Below are 6,468 nucleotides of genomic sequence, written 5' to 3'. Positions count from 1 at the left end.
CTTTTGCCCTTTCCTCAAGGAAGGGAGAACCGAAGAGACTTCCCGTCATGCCTAGATGTTGGCCTACTAGCTTATTACCATGAAAATGTGTCTGTCTTGATCGCTGGAAGTAGCTGCATCCCTATCTAGAGCTCGGAAAAGTACTGTTGAAAGAAAGTGGTCTTAATAGACAACAGGGATTTTTGCTAAGCTTTGCCAGCAGGTGGCAAATCCTCTAGATGGGAGGAGGCTGATTCCTGCGCCCTCTTCCAGATCCTGGCAGCGCTGGCGGTGAGCTGTGGAAAATCTAATTGAGCATTCTCAGCCAAGACGCCGTGAGTCCCAAGTGCCTTTCCACAGTGAAGAGGGTGCCACTGAGAACCAGCTCAAAACAGGTATTGTGTTGACTGCCCAGTGTGTTTACGTGGACAAACTAATTCCATGAAGACATGATGATAGAAAGCCTGTGTATGCTTTTGACAGAATTTTGTTTGGCTTGTCCCCGTCCAAGCATCTTTCCCCTTAAAATGGAGGATATTACGTACCTCACGGAGTTGTGGTGAGAGTGACATGGGCTAACCCTTGGAAGTTACCTGGTGCATACTAATTCTTCAATAAACATTTGTTCAGAGTGACTGAATCGGTCAACAACCAGAGGACAAGTACATAGTTTCCCTGAAATGCCATGAATTGAACATTGCCTTGCCCAAAGAAGGGAAATTTTTAAATTATCTTAGAAAAAGTAAAGTGGACAAAATTGTTTCATAAAATATGTGTATAACACACTCTTCCAAAATTTTCTGATAAAAGGTGACTCGCTGTCTGGACATACTACAGAAGAGAGTGGCTTCTCGTCATTTTGTTTGACTGTGCTACTTATACAATGTTTTCACCACATTTCCCTTTTCAACATCCCTGTAAGGTGGGTTCATTTTGAAGACGAAGACTGAGACTTCGAGAAGCTGTTTGCTCTCACCCACACAGCTGTTATTACTTGGCAAAATCGGGATTAGCGCGCAGGTCTCCCGACGGCGAGCTCCGTGTTCACTTACTCCTCAAGGCTGTAGGTCTTTTGTGGTTTTAAGAAACTGAATTTGGATATGAATTAAGTGAGTTTTAGCTATCAGGAGCATGGCTCAAGTCCTATGTCAATTCAACTTCAGAAAGAGTAGAGGAACTAAGCAGGTTGGGGCAAGAAAATAAAAAAGAAAAGAACAATATCTGGAATAAGGTAAGAAAGAGGAAAGAGAGACGATGGTGAAGAAAATGGATGGAGGAGGGAGAGAGAGAGCCACACATCAGCTTTCAGATCACTTCCTTGGAGTCTGCTGCCTTCCACATCCACAGGTCCTATGACACGTGGTTGCTTTGGCCATGTTCTTCCATAGGATACTGTGCCTCTCTCATTGTGCAACTTAACACACTCTACTATGTTACTTGATGAACCATTCCCTTGCCATTTGGTAAGCCCCACAGAGACAGGAGAGGTCTTTCATACCATTGAGCTGGGTATGCACTCTGCACTTACGACATGTATTTTGAATGCACTAATAAATAGGGAATAGTATCACACCTTGGACCGTTTGTCACTAAGTTTTGCCCACATCTGTTCTACAGGCAAAAGACCTTGAAGCTGGATGCTTGCTTGGAAGGAAATGAGAAATGGTTGAATCTTCAAGGAGTTGCTATTTAGACTGATTAGATATTTGCTATTATTCAAAAAAATGTAATGTATATCGAACACTTTAAATGAATCAAGAGGATAAGTTCCTCTCTGTTGAGTTTTAGGTTGTGTTTTTGTTTTTTTTTTTTTAAATGAGTGATCACTGATTCTTTTTCTGTTTGTTTATGGTAAGTTTTCAGATTACATAATTGACCATGATTCGCATTACACCCAAATTAGAAGGTGAGTTTATCTCATAATACTGAATCTGTTTGGCAGTGGAAAGTTTATTTCTTTTTCTTCACAAATTTGATTAGGAAGCCCATTTCATTCTCCTCTGATAATAATGGCTCTAATGTTCTTGATCTGTGCTCGAGGTCATTTATACCTCAAGAGCCTTTATGCATCTCTTCTGTCTTGTTTCACATCCTGAGTTTAAAGACTATCTTTATTAAGATATTAGGTAATTGAATAAGAAAACAGATAAGGAAAAAAGATTTTCCTGGGAAAAAATTCTTTAATTGAGTTTTACATTATAACTTATAAAAAATATTTGAACTGTCTAGATCCCCAGGAAAATTCTTTAAGGGCTTCTCTCTCTCCCTACTATTTGAATCTTACTTAAGCTGGAAAACAGGCACATGTTTTTGGACCGCAGAAAGTCATAAAATGCAACTCTTCAGGTTGCTCTATGTATTAATTTCTTTGAATAAATTGTACAATACAGATCATGTTATTAATATCAAACTTAAGTAGATGTTTTGTTTTTCTGAAGCTTAGGCCCCATTTAAAATTCTGAGTTTTTGAGATAATAATCCCAGTTCACTTGATGAATAGTCCAGAAATGTTTCTAGTTAAGGAATATCTTTAAATTATATGAAATTTAAAAGACAGCTGTACGTGTGGGTGTGTGTGTTTATGTGACCTATTCTTTGACGATGCTTTTTGAATTGTAAAAATGTCTTTTACTGGGCATCTTCTGATTGGGCATGCTAATATGGAGCTCCCCACATGGAGGCACAACATTTGCTGGGCTGGGATAGGGTCTGGGACTTCTGAGAAGAAAGCAAAATTTTAGCCTAGCAATTAGCACACACGATCAGAAGATGCCCACTGACAGACATTTTTACAACTCAAAATGTATTTACATTGTTTGAACTTCAAAAAATATAAACAAATATACATTGAAAAGTGTTGTTCTGATTCCCTTCATCCCATACTGACCCACTGCAGGTAACCACTTCTATTAGTTCCTGTTTCTCTATTTCTAATTTTTTTTTAAAGATTTTATTTATTTATTTGACAGAGATAGAGACAGCCAGCGAGAGAGGGAACACAAGCAGGGGGAGTGGGAGAGGAAGAAGCAGGTTCATAGCGGAGGAGCCTGATGTGGGGCTCGATCCCATAACGCCGGGACCACGCCCTGAGCCGAAGGCAGACGCTTAACCGCTGTGCCACCCAGGCGCCCCCCTATTTCTAATTTTTGCTTCTAAGAAAGAGCATCTACGAACTTCTTAGTGTCAGGGATACACTAGTAACAAATACAAACAGCCCTTGGACTTGACAGTCTAGAGAGACAGGCAGACAGTAAAAATACACACAAATAGTAGAACTATTACAAGTTACAATAAGCGGCTTAAATAAAATAATGGGTACTGAGAGGTCAGTGGTTCTCAAACCTGAATGGGCACCAGAAGCATCTTTTTTTTTTTTTTAAGAATATGCGAATACATCTATACTGTAAAAAACTGAATACTACAGAAAACTCTATAGTAAAAACACATGCATCCTCCCAATGCTTTTCTCCGAAAGGTTAAGTTGTAATATGTATATGCATTGCTCAAGATATTTTATATATAAATTCAAACATACTTATAGATACATATATAATAAGATGTTAAATATGATTTGTTATCTCAGAACTTCTGCCGAGGTTCCAAAAGCCTAGAACAATAAAATAGGTACCAAGCCCTCCCCTCATAGTAAAGCAGGGTACTAAATTATCTATATAGAATGTACTTAGAAGCCACTGTTGGCTCATTATCCATAACAAAGCTATAAAAAGAAACTTGGGGAACAGCATTTTTGGAGCATTATTTTTCGATTATGGATTCCTTTCCTCACAGAGGGGAACCTGGGGGATCCTTCCTCTTCACATCAGCCCAAGTGGGAAAGGATGCTTCGTGAGAATTACTGAGAGATTGTGACCTGTGTCATCTGGACTTTGGAGGGCACAGGGATCCTGACTCACGTTTGCAAAGTCAAGGGCAATAGACTCTTGAGTGACAGAGCTGATAGAGGGCTGCAAGTGCCTATTTTCTGAGGGAAAAGATGTGTACCAAGGGCAAATGTGGGTGGGTGGGAGAAATCCTACCAAGACTCATCGTAAAAGGATCTCATCTAAGAGTACTACTTAGAAGGGCCATGTAACCTCAGGAGAAGACTGGACCCTCTAAGTCCAAAGGCTGAGGGAGTGACCTAAGCAATCAGCCAGGGAAGTATCCAGAGACCAGCAGCTGGAGGTCCCCTGCCTGAAAACTCTGACCGCAAGAGGAACTCGAAGGAGAAGAGCATAGCAACTATGAGGTCACCATAGTCAGCGGGAACCAATGCCGGATTACGTTTGCACCAGTCGCTTAAAGCTGGCTTTCTCCCTAACCATCTCTCCTTTGAAGCCCAACCTTAGAAAGTTCAGTAACAGCAGTACTAAGTGGGAGAGAAAGACTATTAGGACAAGAAAGGAGGGTAGAAAAGAAACTAGTCATGTTCCTCTGTTCCTCTCCCCCATTCTAGGCTTCTAGGTCTCAAGCTAGCTTTAGTCTTGGGCTTAAAGAAATGGAGAATAATTTTAACTTTTTTACTATTTTACTTTATATTTTTAAAAACCTTTTTATTAACATCTATTCTATGTAAATTTCATACTTACAGTGCACAGATTTTAGGGAGGGGATAGTTTTAAGTTAAATTTTTTATTGTTACCCCCAACTGTTATTGGTAAAACTGGATCTCCTCTCCAAAAAAACCCTGATTTTTAGCATTTACCAATTTTGTGGTCTAACTACTCCCACTAGGACCAATGTCAAGCTACCAAAGCTTTAACAACCAGGGTCAAGAATCTCTGAATAATAGACAAATTTAAAATGTAATTGTGTTGGTATAATCTAGTTAAGATCAGTTTTGAATAAGGAGAGAATAGAAAAACTATAGAATAGGGGTGCCTGGGTGGCACAGTTGTTAAGCGTCTGCCTTCGGCTCAGGGCGTGATCCCAGCGTTATGGGATCGAGCCCCACATGAGACTCCTCCGCTAGGAGCCTGCTTCTTCCTCTCCCACTCCCCCTGCTTGTGTTCCCTCTCTCGCTGGCTGTCTCTCTCTGTCAAATAAATAAATAAAATCTTAAAAAAAAAAAAGAAAAACTATAGAATAAGTTTCTCCTAATGGAGTCTTGGGTGGGGGTTGGTGTGAGCAAGAGAACAGGCCCACAGAATCAACTTAGCAGGGAGTGATGAGAAATAATTACATATCTGTATTAGGGTTCTCCAGAGAAACAGAACCAATAAAAGCATCTCCCTCCTGCCCTCTCTCTATTATAAAGAATTAGCTCAAACAATTATGTTGCTGATAAGTCCCAAGATCTGCGGTTGACAAGATGGAGACCCAGGAGAGCCAATGGTACTTCTAGTCTGAGTCCAAAGTTGTAAGAACCTAGAGAGCCAATGATGTAAGTTTCAATCCAAGTCCAAGTCAGAAGACAATAGAAGACCCATGTCCCAGCTTGAAGACAGTCATGCGGAGAGAGAGAATTCTTTCTCACTCAACCTTTTTGTTCTAACCAGGCCTTCAGTGGATTGGATGAGACCCACACACATTAGGAAAGACCAATCTGCTTTACTCAGTCTACTGATTCTGATGTCAATTTTATCCAGAAACACTCTCATGGACACATCAGAAGTAATGTTTAACCAGATATCTAGGCACCTCCGTGACTAGTCAAAGTTGACACATAAAATTAATCATTACAATCTTTTTATTATTGAACTCAGCTTACTGAGTTTAAATATCTGTGGAACAGGATATTAAAAGTGACATCCTGAATGTTGGCTAAAGCTGAAAGCTGAAAACAATAAGAGATAAGTATTCCCACATTCTAAAGAGAATTACTAAATTTATCTCCTCTTTTTGCATGGTGAATGAACTTGTCTCCCCAAGTAGCAGGATTTATCTCCAGCATATAGAAGAGAAAATTATAATTTAGAGAGATTGATTTTCTAAAGAAATTTATAGAAGTAGAAAATATTTGACTTTCTTTGTTCTTTTTTTTCCCCAGAGAGAAGAAGAAGGTGCTTCTTTTCTCAGCCAAATGGCAGTCTCTAAGTCAAGAAACACTTGTAGAAATTGGGTGGGCATGTATTGGAATTGACTGGGCTGTAGATTTATGTGCTGAAGTAGCCATGGCTCTTGACCAAAGTATCAGGTCATGTTTCCTAGTGGTTGGGAGTCTCCATTGCAATAAGGATTAGTGATTGTTTCCTACCTTGAAATTTCTGAAAGTGGGAAGCTGGCAGGTTGAGGAAAGAAGTCCACCTTTGGGTAAACTGCCCACTGGTAGGGAAATAAAGCATGTTATTGCCTGAAGATAATGGGGCATTTAGGATGGTGATAGGTCTGAGCTGTCTTAAAAGGAGCCTATCCCAGAGGGCTGCCTGCTGGGCCATGGCATTCGAACTACACGGGGCTCTCTTGTAATTTTTAGTAACAGTAAATGAATGTGCCACTGCCTGAAGATCTTGATACATGAAAGCTAGGATGTAGCTTAGAATATGTGTT

This window comes from Ursus arctos, unplaced genomic scaffold, assembly GCF_023065955.2.
Source record: "Ursus arctos isolate Adak ecotype North America unplaced genomic scaffold, UrsArc2.0 scaffold_9, whole genome shotgun sequence".
In the NCBI taxonomy this organism is placed as follows: Eukaryota; Metazoa; Chordata; class Mammalia; order Carnivora; family Ursidae; genus Ursus; species Ursus arctos.
This window is presented reverse-complemented; position numbering follows the sequence as displayed.